General features: G+C 37.9%; 1 pseudogene; it reads right to left on the bottom strand.

The window, feature by feature from the left end:
- Positions 1–11,339: 11,339 nt before the first annotated feature.
- The window catches only part of LOC105513386, a 2,047-nt pseudogene continuing 1,524 nt past the window's right edge, over positions 11,340–11,862 (bottom strand).

Below are 11,862 nucleotides of genomic sequence, written 5' to 3'. Positions count from 1 at the left end.
ACATCTGCCTAGAATACCCTCATGATGCCATCGAGGTATGGAAAGGGATTAAAATGCAAGCATTCAAATGTATTTAGGTTTGTACATAGTGACTAGACTCACACACATACACACTTGAATGTGTGAACAACACACACAGCTGCAAATGGAATAAAAGGCCAAAATCCTTCTTAATGCTTAGGACAGAAGGGCAAAGGAAGTCGCCAGGCCACCACCTTTCTCCCCAAAGGTTAGAAAATGCACTGTGCATGGTCTGGATTCGATGTTTTAAAAAAGATATATCTTACTGATGACTCTCTCATTAGCCAGACTTCTGAAGTCTGGGGAGACAAGATTTCCATAAATTATCTCTCTAACTCATCTCATGCTGGTGCAAAGTGCAAAGCTAAATTTTTTTAATTGTTAATATTTTTTTAAAAAGATAAAATACTAAGCTAACCAGTTTCCTGTCAAACAGGTTAAAAGATTAAGATCACTAGTAATTAATACTATTAATTATAATAAATCTATTTTTATCATAAAATTCCACCCATAAAGCTAAACTAAAAATAATGTAGGAAATAAATAAAAGCATATTTGGCTCTTTCTAACAGATTTAGAGCAGGTTACTGAGCAGATTTGACTGCACTAGGCAAAGAACAAAGCAAATGGTTTAGTTCCTACAGGAAATATATTAAAAAAAAAAAAAGGAAAAAACCCCACAACCCTTTATCTAAAAGCCATCAGGGACAAGCACTCAATACAAGTTAACAAGCAGGAACTGATAAGATAACATTTATATGAGGTCAGAAGTCAAATGCCAGTCAAAGGCTTTTAACCTCTTGGGTCATAAATAGGAATAGTTAAAAGTGAGAGGTAGTTATTTATCGGATTTTAAGGGTACCTGATCATTGCCAGAGAATCACCGATAATGAAACTAATTGGGATTTATAGAAAAATAACTTTGTAGCTGTTCAAAGAAAATTAACCTACAAACCCACAATTCTTCAATTGGTAGGGAGAAAAACAAACAAAAAATCCCTCTTTTGGGAGAGAAATAATTCTGGCAGTATAAACAGTAACAAAATCTCTCTCAAAATCAATAATTTATGACTAATGTACATATCGATTAATATATAATAAATGATTTTTAAAATAAATTCTGTATTAACAATCTAACAACAAAAATAAGCATTACATAAGGTATTTCCAAGTTTTGTTCTTTTTCTTTGTTCCTTTTCAGACCCTCTAAATTAGACAGAATATAACTCCAATATCACAATATTTCTTGCCCTCAGAATGCCATCATTTGTAAATTTAAATATATATATATTCTAATAGCAATTATTTTTAAACATTGGAATATTGGAACTGCATAATTAAATTTTTATCTTAATCTATCCAGAGAAACAGATGTCTCTTTTATTCGCTGTCAGAATATTTTTTCTTTGTTTTGATTTTTGTCCTTTTTGTCTCTTTTTAGGTTTACATTCCAAACTCCCAATCGTTCCTGGTCTCTGCATCCATGCTGGTTCATATTTTCAAAGCATACCCACCCCTCTTTTTTCTTTTGCAATAAAAGAAAGCAGATCTAGATATTTCTTTCTAGAGAGAGATAGAGGGATTGTTGTTAGGCCTGCTAAGGCCCACTGTTTCTTTAAACAGAGTCCATAATACCCTAGGCGAACATTGTGGATTTAAAATGCTTTTAAATATTTATCACTAGTATTTTATCATCATATTCAAATGACACCTGGAGTGCACTCACCTTTATTGACAATCTCTGTTCTGAAAGTCCATTTGCTTCCTTAAAGCCCCCCAAGCAGAACAAGGACTACCCGTTTTCATTCAGTTAATGTTTAGTAAAAAACCAAGCAACCTTAATCAGCATGCTGATTGCATCGTCAACTAACAAATAATTTACTACTCTGAGCATTGCATTCCATTAAAAGCTCATTAAATTTTCTGTTCTCCAATGGGAGGTTTAGCTTTTGAACTGCATGCTTTTGCTTCGAATGATCATTTATTCAATCTTTGCAAAATGTTGTGGTTTTTTTTTTTTTTCCTAAAGTATAGGTGAGCATTTCAATACCTATAGATTGCAAACATATGGAAACACAGCCCAGAGTTGGAGAATGTTCAATTTGATTTATAAACTCTGTTTAATAAAAATTCAACACAATCTCTTGTACTTTTAGTAAATTCTGAAATAGTTGAGCATATCTGTGGTTATATGTGATCCAAACATAGTCTCAGAAATATGAATACATAATATAAAATATCAAATCTTTTTTATGCTTAAATTTTTCTTTTCTGCCTGTTATAGCTATAATTATTTTTATCCTTGTAAATAGTTGTTTTCCACTGATTGAAAAGGGGGCATGATACCACAAAGCTCTTACCCTATTTGATGCCATACTTAATACTTTGGGGGGGGGGTGGGCAGAGGCTGGTTACCCAAAGAAATCAACATTTTCTCGGGTTTGCACATTTTTTACAAACTCATAATCCCCTGAATTGTTTTCATGCCCAGACTTGTCTAGGAAAGAATGTATTTATTATTTTTAATTTAGGGAAATGTAAGAAAATATCAAGCCCCCAAATTAACATGCATCTTTGGATTGCTAATTGTGCTCATTGCAAATTTGGGTCATTTTGCATGAGTGACTCTAATGTAGGGCTGAGATTGCCACGCAGCCAGCGCAGTGGATTCCTGATTCCCCGTGCTAATCCTGAACTCCGTGATTGTGTCAGGTGCAGTTCTGTATGCTCTAGCAGCTGGCTCATCCTCATCAATGCAAATAAGGCAACTCCTACAATCAGAGCCTCGCGAGTGTGAGGCCTGATTGCTGAGGGCAGGCTAAAACACTACACAGACTCTCACTTTCAAATCCCGCTAAGTGACAAGACAACTGCAATGTCCCTCCAGTTCAAAATCAACCTTTCGAAAACAAAACAAGAAGAAAGGGATGGCTACAAAGAGGAGGAAAATCCCAATGTTTGGGAAGTGGACTCGTTTAAATGGGTTTTATTTAGATACAGAGATAATGTAAAGTGCATTTCAACAAATAATTATTTAGCTCCTATTCTGTGCAAGATACTTTGCTTTAAGAGCTGCAGGGGATACAAAGGTGAGGTAGAACACACTTCCAGCTTCCAAGGAACCCTATCACTTGATTGCAGAAAATGGTAAAGATGAAGATAATAGTAGAACTATTATTAAGGAGCAGTCATCAAAATCATAAATGAAAACCAGAAAACATACTTTTAAGGGAAGTATTTAGAGATGGCATATTTGTGGCATAGACGTTAAGAGCAAGACTCTGGAAGCTTCGGGTTCAAATCCCAGTTTTGCCACTTTCTTGCTCAAGTTACTTTGCCTTTCTAAACTGTAATGTCATCATCTGCAAAATGGTGGCAACACAAGCACCTAGTTCAGAGATCGTGAAGAATGAAATGAGATTATGTAAATAACAACTTACCACAGTGCTTGGCACATAGTAAGTGCTCAATAATGTCAGCTATGATTATTATTATTTCCTTCTTAACACACAAAGAAGGATGGGATCCAAAAATAACAGTGTGCCACAGTTTGAAAGGCATTTATTTGATCTTGTCTCTAAATTCCCATTTTACATGTAGCACTTACCCGGTGGAAGTGAAAATACAGTGAACGCTAAAAAGCCATGTGTCTCTCGGTGGTGTCTGGACAACCCTGGCAACTCGGAACATGAAGGAGAGAACAAGAATTCCCTGTGCTTTTCCTTTTCTTCTTTTCCAAACACGTGTGCAGACTTCCCCTGCATTTCAGCCCCACCCTCTTTATTTTACTGCCTAATCTATAAAGGAGGATTAACAGCAGCACGCTGCTTTGGCATAGAGCAGATTCTGGGTGAGGACCTGTAGGTAGAGTTTAATGAATACAATTTTCTAGGACTGTGAGTGCATATTTTTAGCTCCATGCTGGGCTTCAGCGTTGGTTCTTGAGACAGATGAACAGACTCTTTGATCAGACTTGGGTGTTGCTCCAAGAAGAACCTTTTCTCAGAAAGTCGTTAGGAAAAAAAAATTGTCTTCTGTTGCCCTTATTCCTAATGTGCAGTCTATAGATTCAGATTCCAGATAACTGGTCCTGATCTCAGTAAATTAATTGCATTGCAATATTGAGTTACACCACTGTGGAAAGAAAAAGTACTCCTGGGCAGGAACAGATCCACTTTCTCACGAAAGAGAATGGCTGGTGCTCAAGTGTGTGGTTGCCATCCTTTCCCTTTTGAGAGTAGGGTAGAGGTAGTTAACCTTCCTGGGGGAGGTTTGGCCTAGACAACATCATAGACACTATATCCCCCCTGGAGTTACCAAACAATAAAACTGCTTCCTTTGCCAAACACAAAGAATGGTCTGGAGTTGGATATTAGCAAACAGCAAACCACATAAAGAAGACAAAAAAAAGGGAGAGAGGGAGAAGGAAGAAAAGAATAGGAAGAAGGATAGAAGAAAGGAAGCAAAATTACATGAAGAGGAAAGCATAAAATAAGATCTCTTTTCTGCTTTAGCTTGCCAGAGAAAGAGGGCAGCCATCCAGTTTTGTCATGATTTTAGCTAGTGCCAGGCAAGGATGGGAAGGTGGAGAAGAAGGGATTTTGATATAATGCCAAGCAGGTCAGGGATGAGGCACCGGGTCTTTGGAAATAGCTGAGACTTTAATACCTTGGCATTGGGAGAGTGTGCACAAGATGGAGAAGGATTTGATCTTTTGCATTCCTGCTCAGGACCCTCTCCTTCTCTATCTAATAGGATTAACAGATATTTTCCTAAGCAGAAATCAAAATGTGTCAAATCATCTGAGGCAGTCAATTTGTTCACAATGCCCACGTTCTTACAGTACAGATGCAGCACTATTCAAAAACAGTTTCATTTCAAGAGATACAAAGCAGCAGAGATGTAAACATTTATCTTCATAATCTTACCCTCCTTTCAGACTGCTTAATTTTTCCCAGTGATTTTCCCCTCCTCTTTCACTCTCCCCGCCTCACCCCCCGCCCCAGCTCAAGCTTCAAAACATCTAGTACAAAAAAGACAAGTCTTCCCCAGAGGATTCGGGTCTCAGTGATCCTGATGATGCAATGTGTGCTCTCCATTATTCTTGGAAGCTCACTGGATATGTTCCTGTATCCTGCGTCACAGCTTCAGTTGTCCTTATTTTTGCATCCCTTACAAATCCTCCTTGAACACCTGCAAAGGTTACCTCCACCTCTTCCTCCCACCTCATTCCAAGTTATCAGAACTCCTTCCTCACCTTTGCCACCCCACCTCTACACTCTTTTTATTATTATTATTATTATTGCTATTATTATCCTCTCCACCAGCACAGCCCATGTGATTTCTCCTTAGGGAGGTATTAAGTTGCCTTCCCTTGTGCTACCTTAAAACTGCTTGTCCTCTTCCAGCTAATTTTGAACACAACAGACCACTGTCACCTTTGGAAGAATGAATGAAAGTAGTTAGAGTAGGATTCCAACTTCACATTGTTGGCATTCCTGAAAATCTCATGCATTTTCATTGCCCCCTCCCCACTTCCCTTCTTTCTCATTGAGACCCCATAGCAGCAATTAGAAGCTCTGAAATGAATAGAAACAATAGCTACCAGTGTGTGTTATTCTTAAAACTTGAATAGTAGACATTTAGCAAGCAGAATAAAGGCCGATTTTATTCCTCTTTCTTATCACTTGTATATTCAGTATACATATATAGTTTTTTTTAAAGTAGATTACTGACTGGGCGCGGTGGCTCACACCTATAATCCCAGCACTTTGGGAGACTGAGGTGGGCAGATCATGAGGTCAAGAGATCAAGACCATGCTGGCCAACAGGATGAAGCCCCGTCTCTACTAAAAATACAAAGATTAGCAGGGCATGGTGGTGCACACCTGTAGTCGCAGCTACTAGGGAGGCTGAGGCAGGAGAATCGCTTGAACCCAGGAGGCGGAGGTTGCAGTGAGTGGAGATCACGCCACTGCTCCCCAGCCTGGGCAACAGAGTGACATTCCATCCCCCCTCCCCCCCCCAAAAAAGGGGATTACTGACTATAATCTCCATAACAACATATTTTTCACTGATATATTTTGGGTGTCTATTACACCATAATTCTCTATGTGATCGTGGTGTCAAAATATGATGAATTGGTCCATTCTCCCTAGAGAGTCCTCTCCACCATTTTTCCTTCCCACCTGTTAAAACCCTACCCATTCTGTGTGATCCAACTTACACCACATCTCCTCTAGGAAATTTTCCCAGATCCTCCCAGAAGAGTTATTCTCCCTCCCCCAGGGCTCCTAGTGAGGACGTTTATGTCTTTCCTGTCTCACCCACTGGAGTTGGTTTTGTATTCTGGCCACTGTTGATGTCTGTCTGCACCCAGACCAGGAGGCCTGGAGCACAAAGAACTTATCTGTCCTTTCTGGTTTCTCTGTCACTCCTACAAGAGGGCCTGGCACAGCAGAGTGACTCTATCAACTGAAGATGATGTACGTATGGATGATATCTCAGCTTTCTGAGCCTGAGAAAAGGCCACCAGTACCTGTTTTGAGCATGTCTGGATGAGGGAGATGTCAAGCCACTCCTGGCCCTCTTCTCCCACCTCATTCCCACGTATACATGACAATGATTTTGAAACTTCCTCACATTAGAATTTTTAATATTTTTTTCATCTAAATGCTCATCTTTAGTAAATATGTAACTAGATGAATTGTGAAGTGAGAGAATTAAAAAGTGCTATCTTATATCTGAATGAATAAATCATTTATATTAGCTCTTCTCTTTCTAGGCTAGTCTGGAATTGGCAACAAATACCAAAGCATCAGTACTCTTTGACATAGTGTATTCATTTATTTTTATTTTTTAAGCACTCTGGCAAGTTATTTACTGTGTCAATTAGCATTGGCCTAAAATGGAGTTGTGCTACGTGTGTTTATGTTCAGCTTTTGAGTTGTCCTGATAATTCTGGCTTTTATTTGTACAGGTATTTATCTTGAAAGAATCACCACCACCACCACAAAAACCCTACCTCATATTTTAACATTTTCTTAGAACTATACCTTGTTTTCAACCCCATCATTTCAGTATTAAATTTTTTCTCCTGATAAGGCAAATGACACTTTAGCCTTAGTTAATGTAAAACAGGAAGGTGTTAATCTCATTTTCAACATGTCAGCTCTTCCAGGTAGGGTATTAATACGCAAGATCCCCTGCTGGCAGCCTCAACAGAATCTTTCCAGCTGTGAAGTGAAGTCCAAACCTGGTAATTTTTGCTTTCTTTTATTGTTTGTGCTCAGGTCTACTTCATTCATTGAAAAAGGTATAGCAGTAGCTAAATGCATATAAAGAAACAAAGGGATGTTTGCAAACTATTGACTTAACTCTGTACTCAGACACTATTCTAGGTTTGTTTTAAAATATTCACACACTACAAACATTTGGGTATGTTTGATGATAAATAGCAACTAGGTAAGACACATTTGAAAGATCCCCAGAGATCTATAATTTTGCATCAGAGAACTCCAGTTCAGTGTCACCAATAGCTTTTTTTAGTTTGCTTTCTTTAAGACAATAATCAGGACTAAACAAGGAACAGTAGGGGCTATGTTGTAGGAAGTATTTTGGGATCCTTATCTAACAAAAAAAATTATATTCTTGGAGTAATGTGGGAACCAAACTTTCAGTTTTTATTTTTTCTTCACATTGTAGAGATGAAAGGAAAAAAATGTTTTCATAGTACTGAGTTGGTGTGGACAGTGTGAAGGAGATATGTTTCCTACAGAAATTTTTAGGAGTTTGGGGAATTGGTTCTACTTATCCTACTCTATTTCTATAAACACTAAAGGTGTTTTTGTAGGGGCAATTTCAAAAGAGGGCAGTTAGAGCAAAGAGGAAATCAGTAACTATAGTGAATATATAAGAATATTAAAATTAAACTTTCTATTTGTAAATATGATTACTAACAAAACTTAATTTTTAAAAATATGATGTAAATATGATTAATAGGTTTTAAAGGAAATTTCACATGGTTCCAATTTAAGAAAGAATTAGAATAGGCATTTTAATTTCACACAGGAATGGAATTACATGTGGCTTTAAAAAATTATTGCTAAATAGACTGTAAATACTGATAAGCTATTTGCTCATTTGAACTAAAAACAGGAGAGAAACAGAAAAAATAAAATGGGATGGCAGCACAGACAAATAAAATAATATTTACAGGGTGGGCAAGTAAGAGGATGTGGCCATAGAAAAGCATGAAAGGACCTGGGCCCTGGACGCATGCAACTAGCCTTGTACCTAGTTGAGGAGAGATTTGAGAGGAGAGATAGTGATGGTGCCACTGAAGAGGTTAATTTTTGCACATGTCCTCCCACTTGCTAGTCACATGTTCCTGTTTCACAGTTGAGACAGGTATTATTATGCCCACTATACAGATAAAGAGACACAAATGCAGAGAAGTTGAGGCTCCTCTGACATAGAGAGTTACATGTCAGCCCCAGCCCAGCCCTGTGATTCTTCTCCTTTTTTTTTCTTTCTTTTTTTTAAGGTTAGGATGAGAGCTTAAAAACTGCGAAAGGAAGGGAAAAAAGATGAACCAAAAATATGTGAAATTTTTTAAAAAGAGTCACTGAGGAATTCTGAGCTGTCAAATATATCCAGAAAAATAAGGCAGGGAAAAAGTGAGATTATAGGGTTTTGAAAAATTCCTGTTCAAGTTCGTAACATGCACAGTGCTTCTTTTAATTCATCTCCTGTCTGTACATATTTTCCTACACACCATTCTGTAGTTATAGAATTAATTCCCTTGTCCACTGGGTCAGTATTTTATTAGTTTACTGGTTTCTTTTTGTAACAGTTTTTTTATACTCCTTGCCAGAGAACGTATACCCCCAGAAGAAGAGGACTACCAAAGGAAGGAAAACGTGGGCAGGAAAGGCCTGGCAAGCAAGGTCACTGTTAGAGCCACATCTCGATTGTTCCATTTCCCCAGTGGGCACTATTACACATTTCCCCTTAAGCATGAGGCCATGTTATTTTCTGTGTTTAGCTTTTACCTAGAACATGGATGAGCTCATCTGAAAATATAACAAAATTAAATTCTATCATTGCTCATTGCAACCACGTAGCTGATATTTTATGTATTGCATCTTAAATCTCCTTCTGGAAGTGTAACAGAGTTATAACCTGTATAATTTGTACCATTGTTGACATTTTTATCTTCTTCGAAAACAATTTAGTACAACTTTCATTGAAGATCTTAAGCCTCACAGGTTAGTGGGCTTGGAGCAGGATGTGGAAATAATGGGAGAAAACCACTCATCAAAGTAGTTAAATGACTTGAACTCGATCACACAATTGGCTGAGTGTGGATTGAGAACCTGGAGTTTTATTTTAGGCTCTGGATCTTACCACATTGCCTTTCAAATTCATTTCAGCAGGACACAGTGGCTCATGCCTGTAATCTCAGCACTTTGGGAGGCCAAGGCGGGTGGATTATCTAAGGTCAGGAGTTCTAGACCAGCCTGGAAAACATGGTGAAACCCCGTCTCTACTAACAATACAAAAATTAGCTGAGCATGATGGCAGGTGCCTGTATCCCAGCTACTCAGGAGACTGAGGCAGGAGAATCACTTGAACAGCGGAGGCGGAGGTTGCAGTGAGCCAAGATCACACTACTGCACTCCAGCCTGGGCAAAAGAGTGAGACTCTGTCAAAAAAAAAAAATTATTTCAGTCAGTGTTTATTGATCACTTGCCATGTGTTAAATGCTATAGATAATTGCATTAGTATTCCCCACCCATGAGCTTATTCTTTTATTAGGGTATGTCCAAACAGGTCTAGAAGAAAAATTTTAAAACATCTTTCACAGGAAGAGAAATTTCTAAGTCAAAACATTTATTCACCCCGCAACACAAAACCCCAACATTTAATTATGCAACAACATAGATGAGGGAAATCTTTAGCTACAAGTAGTGAAAAACAATCAACACTACAAAACTATTGGCCTTATTTGTATGTCTGCCAAAATAAGTAAGAACACAGGCAGTGAAAGAAAACTTGACTACTAAGATACCTTCCTAACTCGAAGCTACCATCTCCAAATATTCTCTGAGTCAACTAACAAGTATCAAGTACTCATTTCCTGTCAGGCACTGAATTAGAGATCTGAGAATGAACACAACAGATGTAATTCCTACCGTATTGAATGAAATAATTTGAATATCTTTTCTACTTTCAAAATATAAGCTAATATACTTTCCAGCCATTCAAATTTTAGTAAGAATTACTTTAGATGAATAATCAATTTTCTTGGTTCTCTGTTATGGGAGTTAGTGAGAGCTCACTTTTATTGTTCATGGTGAGGTTGCAGGGCAGAAAACAGAGAAATAACAATAAAAAAGTGAGAGGTCATTTTAGAACATGGAGAATCTGGGGAGGGTGTCCCAGAATGCAATGCCAACAAATATCGAGTACTCATTTCCTGTCAGGCACTAGATTAGAGAACTGAGAATTCCATGGAATGATGCCACTATGAAAAGCTCATGGTTACCTTAGGAGTTTGGGTGTCTAGAGAAAAGTAGGAGAGGAGTGACCAAGGAAAACATTGCGTTCTTATTGCCTAAGGATCTTGGTGTCAAATTCATTGACCCAGGAATCTGTGAACTTAGAAACCTTATTAAAGAATTTAGATTTTTTCCCCCCACAAATAGAACACTTTTTTTTTTTGATAGAAAGTAGGATTTATTGTTTGGCATTAGGAGATGGCCACACAGTGGAAACCTTCATGAGTAGAGAGCTTGTCATTTGTCCAGAGGGCCACAATTGGGCATGTATTTGACTCCATAGTCATCTGGGATGAACTACTTCTCAGCCACCATGTCTCCAACTTCATTCAAATTGAACTTGATAAAGTATCACTTCTTTGAGATGTGGATCTTCTGGCAGCCAGGAACTTGAACTTGGCACTGTGTAGGGCCTCAATCACATGCTCCTTGTTCTGCTTGGTGCAGATGGACCTGATGACTTGGCCAATATGAAGCCAGGCTATGATGCTCTGAAGCTTTCCAATGGCACCTTGCATACCTGTCTACAGCCTACACAGGGACAGCATAAGGTCAGAGACATGAACATAACTTTGGAAAGGGCTATCTCCAAGGTCCCTTAGAGGCAACCCATACAAGAAATAGGCTGCATACACTACCAAGGAACCTGCTGTTTTCAGCCATTGCACACCAAGCCCCCATGAGGAAAAGAGCTCGGTCAACTTAACTGGCTGCAGACAAATAGGCTATTTTATTTGTCACTACTAAAATCAAACTTTAAACAGATTCTTGGACTTGTGGCTCATATCCATCAGCTCATTCAACATTAGCACCTGTCTTGTCCCCGGTAGCTTTTCCAGAACAACTAACTTCACCATGAAATTCTATTAGTTTTCCCAATTCAAACTTGGGTTCTTCAGCTTTTTACTTTTTTAATGAATACATCATGAAGAGGATAAATAGATTGGCAAGCATTTTCTATGTCTTTTCCAACATTGTCTGGAATCAATTTATTGACCACTTCTTTGAAGTCATTTGTCTATACGTCTTTGTTTATGATTTCCGTCATCTCCTTCTGAATTTGACAGACCTGTTGGTGCTGAGCATAAGAGGTCTTCTGTATCTGACCATTGTATTTTCTTTTCTTTTTTTTTTTTTTGAGGTAGGGTAAAGAATTTATTATAGAGATTTGACCTTATGTAATTGCTATACTTTTTTTTTATTTTTATTTTTATTTTTTTATTATACTTTAAGTTCTAGGGTACATGTGCATAACGTGCAGGTTTGTTACTTATGTATA

This window comes from Colobus angolensis, unplaced genomic scaffold (genome assembly GCF_000951035.1).
Source record: "Colobus angolensis palliatus isolate OR3802 unplaced genomic scaffold, Cang.pa_1.0 Scaffold23, whole genome shotgun sequence".
Lineage (NCBI taxonomy): Eukaryota > Metazoa > Chordata > Mammalia > Primates > Cercopithecidae > Colobus > Colobus angolensis.
The sequence above is the reverse complement of the archived record's forward strand: the minus strand, read 5'-3'. Positions and strand labels throughout refer to the sequence as shown.